Source organism: Vicugna pacos, unplaced genomic scaffold (assembly GCF_048564905.1).
Source record: "Vicugna pacos unplaced genomic scaffold, VicPac4 scaffold_16, whole genome shotgun sequence".
Classification (NCBI taxonomy): Eukaryota; Metazoa; Chordata; class Mammalia; order Artiodactyla; family Camelidae; genus Vicugna; species Vicugna pacos.
Window position 1 is genome coordinate 4553582 of NW_027328737.1, and position 23856 is coordinate 4577437.

Below are 23856 nucleotides of genomic sequence, written 5' to 3' on the forward strand. Positions count from 1 at the left end.
ATAGAATTTAGATTATAGAATGTAAGACACAGAATATAGAATGTAGAATATGGAATGCAAAATATAGAATACAGAATATAGAATGTAGAACACAGAATGTAGAATATGGAAAACAGAATACAGAAACGAGAATTTAGAACGTGGAATGCACAACACAGAGTTTAGAATATAGAATACAGAATACAAAATATAAAATTTTGAATATAGAATGTAGAACACAGAATACGGAATGTAGAATACGGAATTCAGAATATAGAATACAGAATATAGAATGTAGAACACAGAATATAGAATATGGAAAACAGAATACAGAACCCAGAATTTAGAACATGGAATGCAGAACACTGAATTTAGAATATAGAATACATACAACTGAAAATAGAATTTAGAATATAGAATGTAGAGAACAGAATTTAGAATATAGAATGCAGAATGCTGAATATAGTATTTAGAATAACGAATGTTGAACACAGAATATAGAAAATAGAATAGAGTATATAGAACCCAGAATTTAGAACATGGAATTTAGAACACAGAATTAAGAATATAGAATGCAGAATACTGAATATAGAATTTAGAACATAGAATGCGGAACACAGAATTTAGAATATAGAATACAGAAAACTTAATATAGAATTTAGAATATAGAACTTAGGAAACAGAAAATAGAATATAGACTACGGAATGCAGAATATGGAATATAGAATATAGAATGTTGAACCCAAAGTATAGAATATAGAATAGAAAATATAGAACCCAGAATTTAGAAAATGGAAAGCAGAATTCAGTATTTAGTATATAGAATACAGAATACCGAATATGGATTATAGAACATGGAATGCAGAACCCAGAAATTACAATAAAGGATATGGAATACTGAATATAGAATATGGAATATAGAATTTAGAACACAGAATAAAGAATATAGAGTATAGTATATAGAACCCAGAATTTAGAACATGGAATGCAGAACACAGAATTTAGAATATAGAATACAGAATACTGAATATAGAATTTAGATTATAGAATGTAGGACACAGAATATAGAATATAGAATATGGAATGCAAAACATAGAATACACAATATAGTATCTAGAACACAGAATGCAGAATATTGAAAACAGATTATAGATCCCAGGATATAGAACATGGAATGAAGAACAAAGAATTTGGAATATAAAATACAGAATACTGAATATAGAATTAAGAATATAGATTGTAGAACACAGAATAAAGATTATAGAATAGAGAATATAGAACCCAGAATTTTGAACATGGAATGCCGAACACAGAATTTAGAATATAGAATACAGAATACTGAATATAGATTTGAGAACATGGAATGCAGAACACAGAATATAGAATATAGAATACGGAATACTGAATATATAATTTAGAATATACAATATAGAACACAGAATATAGAATATAGAGTATAGAATATAGAACCCAGAATTTAGAACATGGAATGCAGAACACAATATTAAGAATATAGAATACAGAATACTGAATATACAATTTAGAATATATAATGTAGAACACAGAGTATAAAATATAGAATACCGAATGCAGAATATTGAGTACATAATATAGAATGTAGAACACAGAATATAAAATATGGAAAACAGAATATAGAACCCAGGATTTAGAACAAGGAATGCAGAACACAGAATTTAGAAAATAGAATACAGACTACTGAATATAGAATTTAGAATTTAGAATGTAGAACACTAAATTTAGAATATAGAATACCGAATACTGAATATAGAATATGAATATACAATGTAGAACAGAGAATTTAGAATATATAATACAGAATACTGAATATAGAATTTAGAATATACAATGTAGAAAACAGAATAAAGAATATAGAATTCGGAAAGCAGAATATAGAATACAGAATATAGAATTTAGGACATAAAATATAGAATATGGAAAACAGAATACAAAACCCAGAATTGAGAATATGGAATGCAGAAGACAGAATTTGGAATATAGAGAACAGAATACTGAATATAGAATTTCGAATATAGAATGTTGAACACAGAATTTAGAATATAGAAAACAGAATACTGAATATAGAATTTAGAATATAAAATTGAGAACACAGAATAGAGAACCTAGAATAGAGATTATAGAACAGAGAATTTAGAACATGGAATTTAGAACACAGAATTTAGAATATAGAATACAGAATACTGAGTATCGAAATTAGAATATAGAATGTAAAACTCAGAATTTAGAATATAGGATACGGAATGTAGAATATAGAATAAAGAATATAGAATATAGAACACAAAATACAGAATATGGAAAACAGAATACAGAAACCAAAATTTAGAACATGGAATGCAGAACACAGAATTTAGAGTATATACTACAGAATACTGAATATAAAATTTAGAATATAGAATATAGAACACAGAAAACGGAATGTAGAATACGGAATTCAGAATATTGAAAACAGAATATAGAATGTAGAACACAGAATTTAGAATATGGAAAACATAATATAGAACCCAGAATTTAGAACATGTAATGCAGAACACAGAATTTAGAATATAGAATACAGAATACTGAATATAGAATTTAGAATATAGAATGAAGAACACAGAATAGAGAATATAGACTACGGAATGCAGAATATAGAATATAGAATATAGAATAATGAGCACAAAATATAGAAAAGAGAATATAGAACCCAGAATTTAGAACATGGAATGCAGAACACAGAATATAGTATATAGAATACAGAATACTGAATATACAATTTAAAATATAGAATGTAGAACACAGAATATAGAATATAGACTACAGAATGCAGAATATAGTATATAGAATATAGAATGATGAACACAAAATGTAGAATAAATAATAGAGTATATAGAACCCAGAATTTATAACATGGAAATTAGAACACAGAATTTGGAATATAAAATACAGAATAATTAATATTGAATTAAGAAAATACAATATAGAACACAGAATATGGAATGTAGAAAACGGAATGTCTAATATTGAATACAGAATATAGAATGTAGAACACAGAATGTAGAATATGGAAAACAGAATACAGAAACGAGAATTTAGAACGTGGAATGCACAACACAGAGTTTAGAATATAGAATACATACAACTGAAAATAGAATTTATAATATAGAATGTAGAACACAGAATATAGAATATAGAATACAGAATGCTGAATATAGTATTTAGAATATCGAATGTTGAACACAGATTTTACAAAATTGAATAGAGAATATACAACACAGAATTTAGAATATGGAATGCAGAACACAGAATTTAGAATATAGAATACCGAATACTGAATATAGAATATGAATATACAATGTAGAACACAGAATTTAGAATATAGAATACAGAATGCTGAATATAGAATTTAGAATATACAACGTAGAACACAGAATATAGAATATAGAATACGGAATGCAGAATTTAGAATACAGAATATAGAATGTAGAATACAGAATATAGAATATGGGAAACAGAATACAAAACCCAGAATTGAGAACATGGAATGCAAACAGAGAATTTAGAATATACAAAACAGGATACTGAATATAGAATTTAGAATATAAAATATAGAACATAGAATATAGAATATGGAATAAAGAATACTGAATATAGAATTTAGAATATAGAATGTAGAACACAGAATATAGAATAGACAATAGAGAATATAGAACCCAGAATTTAGAACATGGAATGCAGAACACAGAATATAGAATATAGAATACCGAATACTGAATATAGAATATGAATATACAATGTAGAACACAGAATTTAGAATATTGAATACAGAATACAGAATATAGAATTTTGAATACACAATGTAGAACACAGAATATAGAATATAGAATACGGAATGCAGAATATAGTATACAGAATATAGAACATAAAATTTAGAACATGGAATGCACAACACAGGATTTAGAATATAAAATACCGAATACTGAATATAGAATATGAATATACAATGTTGAACACAGAATTTAGAATATAGAATAAAAAATACTGAATATAGAATTTAGAAAATATAATGCAGAAAACAGAATATAGAATATAGAATAGAAAATATAGAACCCAGAATTTAGAACATGGAATGCAGAAAACAGAATTGAGAATATAGAATACAGAATACTGTATATAGGATATAGAATATAGAATGTAGAACACAGAATATAGAATATAGACTTCGGAACGCAGAATATAGTATACACAAAATAGAATGATGAACACAAAATATAGAATATAGAATAGAGAATATAGAACCCAGAATTAAGAACATGGAAAGTAGAACACAGAATACAGTATATAGAATACAGAATATGGAGCCCAAAATATAGAACATGGAATGAAAAACACAGAATTTAGAATATAGATTACAGAATACATAATATCGGATATAGAATATTGAATGTAAAACACAGAATATGTAATGTAGAATACGGAATGCCGAATATTGAATACAGAATATAGAATGTAGAAGACTGAATTTAGAATATAGAAAACAGAATATAGAAATCAGAATTTAGAACATGGAATGCAGAACACAGAAATTAGAAAATAGAATACAGATTTCTGAATATAGAATTTAGAATATAGAATGTAGAACACAGAATTTAGAAGACAGAACACAGAATGCTGAATATAGTATTTAGAATATCGAATCTTGAACACAGAATATAGAAAATAGAATAGAGGATATAGAAACCAGAATTTAGAACGTGGAATTTAGAACAGAGAATTTAGAATATAGAATACAGAATACTGAGTATCGAACTTAGAATATAGAATGTAGAAGTCAGAATATAGAATATAGGATACGGAATGTAAATTATAGAATAAAGAATATAGAATGTAGAACACAAAATATAGAATATGGAAAACAGAATACAGAACACAAAATTTAGGACATGGAATGCAGAACACAGAATTTAGAGTATATAATATAGAATACTGAATATAAAATTTAGAATATAGAATGTAGAACACAGAATATGGCATACAGAATATTGAATACAGAATATAGAATATAGAACACAGAATTTAGAATATGGAAAACAGAATATAGAAGTCAGAATTTAGAACATGGAATGCAGAACACAGAATTTTTGAATATAGAATACAGATTACTGAATATAGAATTTAGAATATAGAATGTAGAACACAGAATATAGAATATAGACAACGGAATGCAGAATATAGTATATAGAATATAGAATAATGAGCACAAAATGTAGAATAGAGAATATAGAACCCAGAATTTAGAACATGGAATGCAGAACACAGAATTTAGTATATAGAATACCGAATACTGAATATAGGATATGAATATACAATGTAGAACACAGAATATAGAATATAGAATAAGGAATGCAGAATATAGAATACAGAATATAGACTGAAGAACACAGAAAATAGAATACGGAAAACAGAAACAAAACACAGAATTGAGAACATGGAATGCAGAACACAGAATTTAGAATATAGAAAACTGAATACTGAATATATAATTTCGACTATAAAATGTAGAACACAGAATTTAGAATATAAAATAAAGAACACTGAATATAGGATTTAGAATATAGAATGTAGAAACAGAATATAGAACAGAGAATAGAGAGTATAGAACCGAGAACTTAGAACACGGAAAGCAGAACACAGAATTTAGAATATAGAATACAGAATACTTAATATAAAATTTAGAATATAGAATGTAGAACACAGAGTATAGATTATAGAATACGGAATAATGAATATAGAATTTAGAATATAGAATGTAGAACCCAGAATATAGAATATAGAATACAGAATGCAGAATATAGAATACAGAATATAGAATGTAGAACACAGAGTATAGAATATTGAATAGAGTATATGGAACCGAAAATTTAGAACATAAAATGCAGAACACAGAATTTAGAATATAAAATACAGAATACTGAATATAGAATTTAGAATATACAATGAAGAAAACAGAATATAGGATATAGACTACGGAATGCAGAATATAGAATATAGAATATAGAATAATGAGCACAAAATATAGAAAAGAGAATATAGAACCCAGAATTTATAACATGGAAATTAGAACACAGAATTTGGAATATAAAATACAGAATAATTAATATTGAATTTAGAAAATACAATATAGAACACAGAATATGGAATGTAGAATACGGAATGTCTAATATTGAATACAGAATATAGAATGTAGAACACAGAATGTAGAATATGGAAAAGAGATTACAGAAACGAGAATTTAGAACATGGAATGCACAACACAGAGTTTAGAATATAGAATTCAGAATACTGAATATAAAATTTTGAATATAGAATGTAGAACACAGAATAGGGATTGTAGAATACGGAATTCAGGATATAGAATACAGAATATAGAATATAGAACACAGAATATAGAATATGGAAAACAGAATACAGAACCCAGAATTTACAACATGGAATGCAGAACACTGAATTTAGAATATAGAATACATAGAACTGAAAATAGAATTTAGAATATAGAATGTAGAACACAGAATTTAGACTATAGAACACACAATGCTGAATATAGTATTTAGAATATCGAATGTTGAACACAGAATATAGAAAATGGAATAGAGAATATAGAACCCAGAATTTAGAACCTGGAAATTAGAACACAGAATTTATATTATAGGATACACAATACTGACTAGCGAATATAGAATATAGAATATAGAAATCAGAATATAGATTATAGGATACAGAATGTAGAATATAGAATAAAGAATATAGAATATATAACACAAATAATAGAATATGGAAAACAGAATACAGAAACCAAAATTTAGAACATGGAATGCAGAACACAGAATTTAGAATATAGAAAAAAGAATACAGAATAAAAATTTAGAATATAGAATGTAGAACACTGTAAATTGAATATAGAATAGAGAATATAGAACCCAGAATTTAGAACATGGAATGCAGAACACAGAATTTAGAATATAGTATACAGACTACTGAATATAGAATATAGAATATTGAATGCAGAACCTAGAATATACAATATAGAATACGGAATTCTGAATATAGAATTTAGAATATAGAATTTAGAACACAGAATATAGAATATAGAGTATAGAATATAGAACCCAGAATTTAGAATATGGAATGCAGAACACAGAATTTAGAATATAGAATACAGAATACTGAATATAGAATTTAGATTACAGAATGTAGGACACAGAATATAGAATGTAAAATAAGGAATGCAAAATATAGAATTCAGAATATAGAATGTAGAACACAGAATGTAGAATATGGAATACAGAATACACAAACGAGAATTTAGATCATGGAATGCACAACACAGAGTTTAGAATATAGAATACAGATTACTGAATATAAAATTTTGAATATTGAATGTAGAACACAGAATATAGAATATGGAAAACAGAATACAGAACCCAGAATTTAGAACATGAAATGCAGAACACAGAATTTAGAATATAGAATACATACAACTGAAAATAGAATTTATAATATAGAATGTAGAACACAGAATATAGAATATAGAATACAGAATGCTGAATATAGTATTTAGAATATCGAATGTTGAACACAGATTATACAAAATTGAATAGAGAATATACAACACAGAATTTAGAATATGGAATGCAGAACACAGAATTTAGAATATAGAATACCGAATACTGAATATAGAATATGAATATACAATGTAGAACACAGAATTTAGAATATAGAATACAGAATGCTGAATATAGAATTTAGAATATACAACGTAGAACACAGAATATAGAATATAGAATACGGAATGCAGAATTTAGAATACAGAATATAGAATTTAGAATACAGAATATAGAATATGGGAAACAGAATACAAAACCCAGAATTGAGAACATGGAATGCAGAACAGAGAATTTAGAATATACAAAACAGGATACTGAATATAGAATTTAGAATATAAAATGTAGAACACAGAATATAGAATATAGAATAAAGAATACTGAATATAGAATTTAGAATATAAAATGTAGAACACAGAATATAGAATAGACAATAGAGAATATAGAACCCAGAATTTAGAACATGGAATGCAGAACACAGAATATAGAATATAGAATACCGAATACTGAATATAGAATATGAATATACAATGTAGAACACAGAATTTAGAATATTGAATACAGAATACAGAATATAGAATTTTGAATATACAATGTAGAACACAGAATATAGAATATAGAATACGGAATGCAGAATATAGTATACAGAATATAGAACATAAAATTTAGAACATGGAATGCACAACACAGGATTTAGAATATAAAATACCGAATACTGAATATAGAATATGAATATACAATGTTGAACACAGAATTTAGAATATAGAATAAAAAATACTGAATATAGAATTTAGAAACTATAATGCAGAAAACAGAATATAGAATATAGAATAGAAAATATAGAACCCAGAATTTAGAACATGGAATGCAGAAAACAGAATTGAGAATATAGAATACAGAATACTGAGTATAGGATATAGAATATAGAATGTAGAACACAGAATATAGAATATAGACTACGGAACGCGGAATATAGAATACACAAAATAGAATGATGAACACAAAATATAGAATATAGAATAGAGAATATAGAACCCAGAATTAAGAACATGGAAAATAGAACACAGAATACAGTATATAGAATACAGAATATGGAGCCCAAAATATAGAACATGGAATGAAAAACACAGAATTTAGAATATAGATTACAGAATACATAATATCGGATATAGAATATTGAATGTAAAACACAGAATATGTAATGTAGAATACGGAATGCCGAATATTGAATACAGAATATAGAATGTAGAAGACTGAATTTAGAATATAGAAAACAGAATATAGAAATCAGAATTTAGAACATGGAATGCAGAACACAGAATTTAGAAAATAGAATACAGATTTCTGAATATAGAATTTAGAATATAGAATGTAGAACACAGAATTTAGAAGACAGAACACAGAATGCTGCATATAGTATTTAGAATATCGAATCTTGAACACAGAATATAGAAAATAGAATAGAGGATATAGAAACCAGAATTTAGAACATGGAATTTAGAACACAGAATTTAGAATATAGAATACAGAATACTGAGTATCGAACTTAGAATATAGAATGTAGAAGTCAGAATATAGAATATAGGATACGGAATGGAAATTATAGAATAAAGAATATAGAATTTAGAATACAAAATATAGAGTATGGAAAACAGAATACAGAACACAAAATTTAGAACATGGAATGCACAACACAGAATTTAGAGTATATAATACAGAATACTGAATATAAAATTTAGATTATAAAATGTAGAACACAGAATATGGAATACAGAATACGGAATGCAGAACATTGAATACAGAATATAGAATATAGAACACAGAATTTAGAATATGGAAAACAGAATATAGAAGTCAGAATTTAGAACATGGAATGCAAAACACAGAATTTAGAATATAGAATAGAGATTACTGAATATAGAATTTAGAATATAGAATGTAGAACACAGAATTTAGAGTATAGAATACAGAATACTGAATATAGAATTTAGAATATAGAATGTAGAACACAGAATATAGAATATAGACAACGGAATGCAGAATATATAATATAGAATATAGAATAATGAGCACAAAATGTAGAATAGAGAATATAGAACCCAGAATTTAGAACATGGAATGCAGAACACAGAATTTAGTATATAGAATACCGAATAATGAATATGGGATATGAATATACAATGTAGAACACAGAATATAGAATATAGAATTCGGAATGCAGAATATAGAATACAGAATATAGAATGTAGAACACAGAATATAGAACACGAAAAACAGAAACAAAACACAGAATTGAGAACATGGAATGCAGAACAAAGAATTTAGAATATAGAAAACAGAATACTGAATATAGAATTTCGACTATAAAATGTGGAACACAAAATTTAGAATATAAAATAAAGAATACTGAATATAGAATTTAGAATATAGAATGTAGAAACAGAATATAGAACAGAGAATAGGGAGTATAGAACCAAGAACTTAGAACACGGAAAGCAGAACACAGAATTTAGAATATAGAATACAGAATACTTAATATAAAATTTAGAATATAGAATGTTGAACACAGAGTATAGATTATAGAATACGGAATTATGAATATAGAATTTAGAATATAGAATGTAGAACACAGAATATAGAATATAGATTACAGAATGCAGAATATAGAATACAGATTATAGAATGTAGAACACAGAATATAGAATATTGAATAGAGTAAAAGAAACCGAAAATTTAGAACATAAAATGCAGAACACAGAATTTAGAATATAAAATACAGAATACTGAATATAGAATTAGAAAACAGAATACAGAATACGGCATGCAGAATATTCAATACAGAATATAAAAGGCATAACACAGAATATAGAATATGGAAAACAGAATAGAGAATTCAAAATATAGAACATGGAATGCAGAACACAGATTTTGGAATATAGAATACAGAATACTGAATATAGAATTTATAATATGGAATGAAGAACACAGAATATAGAAAATAGTATAGAGAATATAGAACCCAGAATTTAGAACATTGAATGCAGAACACAGAATATAGAATATAGAATAACGAATAATGAATATAGAATTTTGAATAAAGAATGTAGAACACAAAATTTAGAATATAGGATACGGAATGTAGAATATAGAATACAGAATATAGAATGTAGAACACAAAATATAGAATATGGAAAACAGAATACAGAAACCAAAATTTAGAACATGGAATGCAGAACACAGAATTTAGAGTATATAATACAGATTTCTGAATATAAAATTTAGAATATAGAATGTAGAACACAGAATATGGAATGCAGAATACGGAATGCAGAATTGAATACAGAATATAGAATGTAGAACACAGAATTAAGAATATGGAAAACAGAATATAGAACCCAGAATTTAGAACATGGAATGCAGAACACTGAATTTAAAATATAGAATACAGATTACTGAATATAGAATTTAGAATATACAATGTAGAACACAGAATATAGAATATAGAATATGGAATGCAGAATATAGAATACAGAATATAGAATGGAGAACACAGAATATAGAATATAGAATAGAGTATATGGAACACAAAAATTAGAACATGGAATGCAGAACACAGAATTTAGAATATAGAATACAGAATACAGAATATAGAATTTAGAATATACAATGTAGAACACAGAATATAGAATATAGAATACGGAATGCAGAATATATTATACAGAATATAGAACACAAAATTTAGAACATGGAATGCACAGCACAGGATTTAGAATATAGAATACCGAATACTAAATAGAGAATATGAATATACAATGTTGAACACAGAATTTAGTATATAGAATAAAATATACTGAATATAGAATTTAGAATATAGAATGTAGAAAACAGTATATAGAATATACAATAGGGAATATAGAACCCAGAATTTAGAATATGGAATACAGAAAACAGAATTGAGAATATAGAATACAGAATACTGAATATAGGATTTAGTATAAAGAATATAGAACACAGAATATAGAATATAGACTACGGAATGCAGAATATAGAATGATGAACACAAAATATAGAATATAGAATAGAGAATATAGAACCCAGAATTAAGAACATGGAAAGTAGAACACAGAATTTAGAATATAGAATGCAGAATACAGAATATCGAATTTAGAATATTCAATGTAGAACACAGAATATAGAATATAGACTACAGAATGCAGAATATAGAATACAGAAGATAGAATATAGAACACAGAATATAGAAATTGGAAAACAGTATACAAAACCCAGAATTGAGAAAAAGGAATGAAGAACACAGAATTTAGAATATAGAAAACAGAATACTGAATATAGAATTTCAAATATAGAAAGTTGAACACAGAATTTAGAATATACAATAAAGAATACTGAATATTGAATTTAGAATATTGTATGTAGAACACAGTATATAGAATATAGATTTGGGAATGCAGAATATAGTAGGTAAAATATAGAATGAAGAACACAAATATAGAATATATAATAGTGAATATAGAACCCAGAACTTAGAACACTGAAAGCAGAACACTGAATTTAGAATATAGAATACAGGATAATTATTATAAAATTTAGAATATAGAATGTTGAACACAGAGTATAGAATATAGAATACGGAATAGTGAATATAGAATTTACAATATACAATGTAGAACACAGAAAATAGAATATAGAATACGGAATGCAGAATTTAGAATACAGAATATAGAATGTAGAACATAGAATATAGAATATAGAATAGAGTATATGGAACACAAAACTTAGAACAAGGAATGCAGAACCCAGAATTTAGAATATAGAATACAGAATACAGAATATAGAATTTAGAATAGAGAACGTAGAACACAGAATATAGAATATGGAAAACAGAATACAGAACCCAGTATTTAGAACATGGAATGCCGAACACAGAATTTAGAATATAGAATACAGATTACTAAATATAGAATTTAGAATATAGAATGTAGAACACAGAATTTAGAATATACACTTCGGTATGCAGAATATTGTATATAGAATATAGAATGATGAACACAAAATATAGAATAAAGAATACAGAATATAGAACCCAGAATTTATAACATGGAATGTACAACACAGAATTTAGAATATACAATACAGAATACTGAATATCGAATTTAGAATATAGAATGTAGAACACAGTATTTGGAATGTAGAATACGGAATGCACAATATGGAATACAGAATATAGAATGTAGAACACAGAATTTAGAATATTGAAAACAGAATTTAGATCCCAGGATTTAAATCATGGAATGCAGAACACAGAATTTGGAATATAAAATAAAGAATACTGAATATAGAATTTGGAATATAGAATGTAGAACACAGAATATAGATTATAGAATAGAGAATGTAGAACCCAGAATTTTGAACATGGAATGCCGAACACAGAATTTAGAATACAGAATACAGAATACTGAATATAGAATTTAAAACATATAATGCGGAACACAGAATTTACAGTATAGAATACAGAATACTTAATATATTATTTAGAACTTAGAATGCGGAACACAGCAATCAGAATATAGAATATAGAATACTGAATATATAATTTAGAACATGGAATGTAGAACCCAGAATATAGAATATAGAATACGGAATACTGAATATAGAATTTAGAATATACAATGTAGAACACAGAATATAGGATATAGAGTATAGTATATAGAACCCAGAATTTAGAACATGGAATGCAGAACACAATATTTAGAAAATAGAATACAGAATACTGAATATAGAATTTAGAATATAGAATGTAGAACACAGAGTATAGAATATAGAATAGGGAATGCAGAATATTGAGTACAGAATATAGAATGTAGAACACAGAATTTAGAATATGGAAAACAGAATATAGAACCCAGGATTTAGAACATGGAATGCAGAACACAGAATTAAATTATAGAAAACAAACTACTGAATAGGGAATTTAGAATTTAGAATGTAGAACACAGAATTTAGAATATAGAATACCGAATACTGAATATAGAATATGAATATACAATGTAGAACACAGAATTTAGAATATAGAATAAAGAATACTGAATATAGAATTTAGAATATACAATGTAGAAAACAGAATATAGGATAGAGAATACGGAAAGCATAATATAGAATACAGAATATAGAATGTAGAACAGAGAATACAGAATATAGAGCACAGAATACTGAATAGAGAATTTTGAATATAGAATGTTGAACACAGAATTTAGAATATAGAAAACAGAATACTGAATAGACAATTTAGAATATAGAATTTAAAACACAGAATAGAGAATATAGAACCGAGAATTAAGAACATGGAATGCAGAACACAGAATTTATAATATAGAATACAGAATACTGAATATAGAATTTAGAATATAGAATGTAGGACACACAATATAGAATATAGGCTACGGAATGCAGAATATAGAATATAGAATATAGGATGATGAACCCAAATTATAGAATATAGAATAGAATATATAGAAACCAGAATTTAGTACATGGAAAGCAGAATACAGTATTTAGTATATAGAATACAGAATACCGAATATGGATTATAGAACATGGAATGCAGAACCCAGAAAATACAATATAGAATACAGAATTCTGAATATAGAATATAGAATATAGAATTTAGAACACAGAATGTAGAATATAGAGTATAGTATATAGAACACAGAATTCAGAACATGGAATGCAGAACACAGAGTTTAGAATATAGAATACAGAATACTGAATATAGGATTTAGATAATAGAATTTAGGACACAGAATATAGAATGTAGAATACGGAATGCAAAATATAGAATACACAATATAGAATGTAGAACACAGAATGTAGAATATGGAAAACAGAATATAGATCCCAGAGTTTAGAACATGGAATGCAGAACACAGAATTTGGAATATAAAATACAGAATACTGAATATAGAATTTAGAATATAGAATGTAGAACACAGAATATAGATTATAGAATAGAGAATGTAGAACCCAGAATTTTGAACATGGAATGCCGAACACAGAATTCAGAATATAGAATACAGAATACTGAATATAGAATTTAGAACATAGAATGCGGAACGCAGAATTTACAAAATAGAATACAGAATACTTAATATAGAATTTAGAACATAGAATGCGGAACACAGCAATTAGAATATAGAATACAGAATACTGAAAATATAATTTAGAACATGGAAAGCAGAACTCAGAATATAGAATTTAGAATACAGAATACTGAATATAGATTTTGGAATATGGAATGCAGAACCCAGAATATAGAATATAGAATACGGTATACTGAATATAGAATTTAGAATATACAATGTAGAACATAGAATATAGAATATAGAATATAGAACCCAGAATTTAGAACATGGAATGCAGAACACAATATTTAGAATATAGAATACAGAATACTGAATATAGAATTTAGAATATAGACTGTAGAACACAGAGTATAGAATATAGAATACGGAATGCAGAATATTGAGTACAGAATATAGAATGTAGAACACAGAATTTAGAATATGGAAAACAGAATATACAAACCAGGATTTAGAAGATGGAATGCGGAACACAGAATTTAGAATAAAGAATACAGACTACTGAATATAGAATTTAGAGTTTAGAATGTAGAACACAGAATTTAGAATATATAATACCGAATATTGAATATAGAATTTGAATATACAATGTAGAACACAGAATTTAGAATATAGAACACAGAATACTGAATATAGAATTTAGAATATACAATGTAGAAAACAGAATAAAGAATATAGAATACGGAAAGCAGAATATAGAATACAGAATATAGAATTTAGATCACAGAATATAGAATATGGAAAACAGAATACAAAACCCAGAAGTGAGAACATGGAATGCACAACACAGAATTTAGAATATAGAGAACAGAATACTGAATATAGAATATCGAATATAGAATGTTGAACACAGAATTTAGAATACAGAAAACAGAATACTGAATATAGAATTTAGAATATAGAATTTAGAACACAGAATAGAGAATATAGAATAGAGAATATAGAACAGAGAATTTAGAACATGGAATTTAAAACACAGAATTTAGAATATAGAATACAGAATACTGAGTATCGAATTTAGAATATACAATGTAGAACTCAGAATTTAGAATATAGGATACGGAAAGTAGAATATAGAATAAACAATATAGAATATAGAACACAAAATATAGAATATGGAAAACAGAATACAGAACCCCAAATTTAGAACATGGAATGCAGAACACAGAATTTAGAGTATATACTACAGAATACTGAATATAAAATTTAGAAAATAGAATGTAGAACACAGAATATGGAATGTAGAATACGGAATGCAGAATATTGAAAACAAAATATAGAATGTAGAACACACAATTTAGAATACTTAAAACAGAATATAGAAACCAGAATTTAGAACATGGAATTCAGAACACAGAATTTAGAATATAGAGTACAGATTACAGAATATAGAATTTAGAACATAAAATGTAGAACACAGAATATAGAATATAGACTACGGAATGCAGAATACAGTATATAGAATATAGAATGATGAACAAAAAATATAGAATTAAGAATATAGAATATAGAACCCAGAATTTATAACATGGAATGTAGAACACAGAATTTAGTATATAGAATACAGAATACTGAATATCGAATTTAGAATATAGAATGTAGAACACAGTATTTGGAATGTAGAATACGGAATGCAGAATATTGAATACAGAATATAGAATGTAGAACACAGAATTTAGAATATGGAAAACAGAATATAGATCCCAGTATTTAGAACATGGAATGCAGAACACAGAATTTGGAATATAAAATACAGACTACTGAATACAGAATTTAGAATTTAGAATGTAGAACACAGAATTTAGAATATAGAATACCGAATACTGAATATAGAATATGAATATACAATATAGAATTCAGAATTTAGAATATAGAATACAGAATAGTAAATATAGAATTTAGAATATACAATGTACAAAACAGAATATAGAATAGAGAATACCGAAAGCAGAATATAGAATACAGAATATAGAATGTAGAACACAGAATATAGAATATTGAAAACAGAATACAAAACCCAGAATTGAAAACATGGAATGCAGAACACAGAATTTAGAATATAGAGAACAGAATACTGAATATAGAATTTCGAATACAGAATGTTGAACACAGAATATAAATTATAGATAACAGAATAATGAATATAGTATTTAGAATATAGAATTATAATATAGAATTTAGAACACTGAATAGAGAATATAGATTAGAGAATATAGAACCGAGTATTTAGAACATGGAATGCAGAACACAGAATTTAGAATATACAATACAGAATACTGAATATAGAATTTAGAATATAGAATGTAGGACACAGAATATAGAATATAGACTACGGAATGCAGAATATAGAATATAGAATATAGAATGATGAACCCAAAGTATAGAATATAGAATAGAAAATATAGAACCGAGAATTAAGAACATGGAATGTAGAACACCGAATTTAGAATATAGAATACAGAATACTGAATAAAGAATGTAGAATAAAGAATGTAGAACACAGAATATGGAATGTTAGATACGGAATGCAGAATATTGAATACAGAATATAGAATGTAGAACACAGAATATAGAATATAGACTTCGGAATGCAGAATATAGAATATAGAATATAGAAAGATGAACACAGAATATAGAATATAGGATAGAAAATTTAGAACCCCGAATTTAGAACATGGAAAGCAGAATTCAGTATTTAGTATATAGAATATAGAATACCGAATATGGATTATAGAACATGGAATGCAGAACACAGAATTCAGAATATAGAATACAGAATACTGAAAATAGAATTTAGATTATAGAATGTAAGACACAGAAAATAGAATGTAGAATATGGAATGCAAAATATAGAATACAGAATATAGAATGTAGAACACAGAATGTAGAATATGGAAAACAGAATACAGAAACGAGAATTTAGAACGTGGAATGCACAACACAGAGTTTAGAATATAGAATACAGAATACTAAATATAAAATTTTGAATATAGAATGTAGAACACAGAATACGGAATGTAGAATACGGAATGCAGAATATAGAATACAGAATATAGAATGTAGAACACAGAATATAGAATATGGAAAACAGAATACAGAACCCAAAATTTAGAACATGGAATGCAGAACACTGAATTTAGAATATAGAATACATACAACTGAAAATAGAATTTAGAATATAGAATGTAGAGCACAGAATTTAGAATATAGAATGCAGAATGCTGAATATAGTATTTAGAATAACGAATGTTGAACACAGAATATAGAAAATAGAATAGAGTATATAGAACCCAGAATTTAGAACATGGAATTTAGAACACAGAATTAAGAATATAGAATGCAGAATACTGAATATAGAATTTAGAACATAGAATGCGGAACACAGAATTTAGAATATAGAATACAGAAAACTTAATATAGAATTTAGAATATAGAACTTAGGAAACAGAAAATAGAATATAGACTACGGAAGGCAGAATATGGAATATAGAATATAGAATGTTGAACCCAAAGTATAGAATATAGAATAGAAAATATAGAACCCAGAATTTAGAAAATGGAAAGCAGAATTCAGTATTTAGTATATAGAATACAGAATACCGAATATGGATTATAGAACATGGAATGCAGAACCCAGAAATTACAATAAAGGATATGGAATACTGAATATAGAATATGGAATATAGAATTTAGAACACAGAATAAAGAATATAGAGTATAGTATATAGAACCCAGAATTTAGAACATGGAATGCAGAACACAGAATTTAGAATATAGAATACAGAATACTGAATATAGAATTTAGATTATAGAATGTAGGGCACAGAATATAGAATATAGAATATGGAATGCAAAACATAGAATACATAATATAGTATCTAGAACACAGAATGCAGAATATTGAAAACAGATTATAGATCCCAGGATATAGAACATGGAATGAAGAACAAAGAATTTGGAATATAAAATACAGAATACTGAATATAGAATTAAGAATATAGATTGTAGAACACAGAATAAAGATTATAGAATAGAGAATATAGAACCCAGAATTTGAACATGGAATGCCGAACACAGAATTTAGAATATAGAATACAGAATACTGAATATAGATTTGAGAACATGGAATGCAGAACACAGAATATAGAATATAGAATACGGAATACTGAATATATAATTTAGAATATACAATATAGAACACAGAATATAGAATATAGAGTATAGAATATAGAACCCAGAATTTAGAACATGGAATGCAGAACACAATATTAAGAATATAGAATACAGAATACTGAATATACAATTTAGAATATATAATGTAGAACACAGAGTATAAAATATAGAATACCGAATGCAGAATATTGAGTACATAATATAGAATGTAGAACACAGAATATAAAATATGGAAAACAGAATATAGAACCCAGGATTTAGAACAAGGAATGCAGAACACAGAATTTAGAAAATAGAATACAGACTACTGAATATAGAATTTAGAATTTAGAATGTAGAACACTAAATTTAGAATATAGAATACCGAATACTGAATATAGAATATGAATATACAATGTAGAACAGAGAATTTAGAATATATAATACAGAATACTGAATATAGAATTTAGAATATACAATGTAGAAAACAGAATAAAGAATATAGAATTCGGAAAGCAGAATATAGAATACAGAATATAGAATTTAGGACATAAAATATAGAATATGGAAAACAGAATACAAAACCCAGAATTGAGAATATGGAATGCAGAAGACAGAATTTGGAATATAGAGAACAGAATACTGAATATAGAATTTCGAATATAGAATGTTGAACACAGAATTTAGAATATAGAAAACAGAATACTGAATATAGAATTTAGAATATAAAATTGAGAACACAGAATAGAGAACCTAGAATAGAGATTATAGAACAGAGAATTTAGAACATGGAATTTAGAACACAGAATTTAGAATATAGAATACAGAATACTGAGTATCGAAATTAGAATATAGAATGTAAAACTCAGAATTTAGAATATAGGATACGGAATGTAGAATATAGAATAAAGAATATAGAATATAGAACACAAAATACAGAATATGGAAAACAGAATACAGAACCCAAAATTTAGAACATGGAATGCAGAACACAGAATTTAGAATATAGAATACAGAATACTGAATATAGAATTTAGAATATAGAATGAAGAACACAGAATAGAGAATATAGACTACGGAATGCAGAATATAGAATATAGAATATAGAATAATGAGCACAAAATATAGAAAAGAGAATATAGAACCCAGAATTTAGAACATGGAATGCAGAACACAGAATATAGTATATAGAATACAGAATACTGAATATACAATTTAAAATATAGAATGTAGAACACAGAATATAGAATATAGACTACAGAATGCAGAATATAGTATATAGAATATAGAATGATGAACACAAAATGTAGAATAAATAATAGAGTATATAGAACCCAGAATTTATAACATGGAAATTAGAACACAGAATTTGGAATATAAAATACAGAATAATTAATATTGAATTATGAAAATACAATATAGAACACAGAATATGGAATGTAGAAAATGGAATGTGTAATATTGAATACAGAATATAGAATGTAGAACACAGAATGTAGAATATGGAAAACAGAATACAGAAACGAGAATTTAGAACGTGGAATGCACAACACAGAGTTTAGAATATAGAATACATACAACTGAAAATAGAATTTATAATATAGAATGTAGAACACAGAATATAGAATATAGAATACAGAATGCTGAATATAGTATTTAGAATATCGAATGTTGAACACAGATTTTACAAAATTGAATAGAGAATATACAACACAGAATTTAGAATATGGAATGCAGAACACAGAATTTAGAATATAGAATACGGAATACTGAATATAGAATATGAATATACAATGTAGAACACAGAATTTAGAATATAGAATACAGAATGCTGAATATAGAATTTAGAATATACAACGTAGAACACAGAATATAGAATATAGAATACGGAATGCAGAATTTAGAATACAGAATATAGAATTTAGAATACAGAATATAGAATATGGGAAACAGAATACAAAACCCAGAATTGAGAACATGGAATGCAAACAGAGAATTTAGAATATACAAAACAGGATACTGAATATAGAATTTAGAATATAAAATATAGAACATAGAATATAGAATATAGAATAAAGAATACTGAATATAGAATTTAGAATATAGAATGTAGAACACAGAATATAGAACAGACAATAGAGAATATAGAACCCAGAATTTAGAACATGGAATGCAGAACACAGAATATAGAATATAGAATACCGAATACTGAATATAGAATATGAATATACAATGTAGAACACAGAATTTAGAATATTGAATACAGAATACAGAATATAGAATTTTGAATACACAATGTAGAACACAGAATATAGAATATAGAATACGGAATGCAGAATATAGTATACAGAATATAGAACATAAAATTTAGAACATGGAATGCACAACACAGGATTTAGAATATAAAATACCGAATACTGAATATAGAATATGAATATACAATGTTGAACACAGAATTTAGAATATAGAATAAAAAATACTGAATATAGAATTTAGAAAATATAATGCAGAAAACAGAATATAGAATATAGAATAGAAAATATAGAACCCAGAATTTAGAACATGGAATGCAGAAAACAGAATTGAGAATATAGAATACAGAATACTGAATATAGGATATAGAATATAGAATGTAGAACACAGAATATAGAATATAGACTTCGGAACGCAGAATATAGTATACACAAAATAGAATGATGAACACAAAATATAGAATATAGAATAGAGAATATAGAACCCAGAATTAAGAACATGGAAAGTAGAACACAGAATACAGTATATAGAATACAGAATATGGAGCCCAAAATATAGAACATGGAATGAAAAACACAGAATTTAGAATATAGATTACAGAATACATAATATCGGATATAGAATATTGAATGTAAAACACAGAATATGTAATGTAGAATACGGAATGCCGAATATTGAATACAGAATATAGAATGTAGAAGACTGAATTTAGAATATAGAAAACAGAATATAGAAATCAGAATTTAGAACATGGAATGCTGAACACAGAAATTAGAAAATAGAATACAGATTTCTGAATATAGAATTTAGAATATAGAATGTAGAACACAGAATTTAGAAGACAGAACACAGAATGCTGAATATAGTATTTAGAATATCGAATCTTGAACACAGAATATAGAAAATAGAATAGAGGATATAGAAACCAGAATTTAGAACGTGGAATTTAGAACAGAGAATTTAGAATATAGAATACAGAATACTGAGTATCGAACTTAGAATATAGAATGTAGAAGTCAGAATATAGAATATAGTATACGGAATGTAAATTATAGAATAAAGAATATAGAATGTAGAACACAAAATATAGAATATGGAAAACAGAATACAGAACACAAAATTTAGGACATGGAATGCAGAAAACAGAATTTAGAGTATATAATATAGAATACTGAATATAAAATTTAGAATATAGAATGTAGAACACAGAATATGGCATACAGAATATTGAATACAGAATATAGAATATAGAACACAGAATTTAGAATATGGAAAACAGAATATAGAAGTCAGAATTTAGAACATGGAATGCAGAACACAGAATTTAGAATATAGAATACAGATTACTGAATATAGAATTTAGAATATAGAATGTAGAACACAGAATATAGAATATAGACAACGGAATGCAGAATATAGTATATAGAATATAGAATAATGAGCACAAAATGTAGAATAGAGAATATAGAACCCAGAATTTAGAACATGGAATGCAGAACACAGAATTTAGTATATAGAATACCGAATACTGAATATAGGATATGAATATACAATGTAGAACACAGAATATAGAATATAGAATAAGGAATGCAGAATATAGAATACAGAATATAGACTGAAGAACACAGAAAATAGAATACGGAAAACAGAAACAAAACACAGAATTGAGAACATGGAATGCAGAACACAGAATTTAGAATATAGAAAACTGAATACTGAATATATAATTTCGACTATAAAATGTAGAACACAGAATTTAAAATATAAAATAAAGAACACTGAATATAGGATTTAGAATATAGAATGTTGAAACAGAATATAGAACAGAGAATAGAGAGTATAGAACCGAGAACTTAGAACACGGAAAGCAGAACACAGAATTTAGAATATAGAATACAGAATACTTAATATAAAATTTAGAATATAGAATGTAGAACACAGAGTATAGATTATAGAATACGGAATAATGAATATAGAATTTAGAATATAGAATGTAGAACCCAGAATATAGAATATAGAATACAGAATGCAGAATATAGAATACAGAATATAGAATGTAGAACACAGAGTATAGAATATTGAATAGAGTATATGGAACCGAAAATTTAGAACATAAAATGCAGAACACAGAATTTAGAATATAAAATACAGAATACTGAATATAGAATTTAGAATATACAATGAAGAAAACAGAATATAGGATATAGACTACGGAATGCAGAATATAGAATATAGAATATAGAATAATGAGCACAAAATATAGAAAAGAGAATATAGAACCCAGAATTTATAACATGGAAATTAGAACACAGAATTTGGAATATAAAATACAGAATAATTAATATTGAATTTAGAAAATACAATATAGAACACAGAATATGGAATGTAGAATACGGAATGTCTAATATTGAATACAGAATATAGAATGTAGAACACAGAATGTAGAATATGGAAAAGAGATTACAGAAACGAGAATTTAGAACATGGAATGCACAACACAGAGTTTAGAATATAGAATTCAGAATACTGAATATAAAATTTTGAATATAGAATGTAGAACACAGAATAGGGATTGTAGAATACGGAATTCAGGATATAGAATACAGAATATAGAATATAGAACACAGAATATAGAATATGGA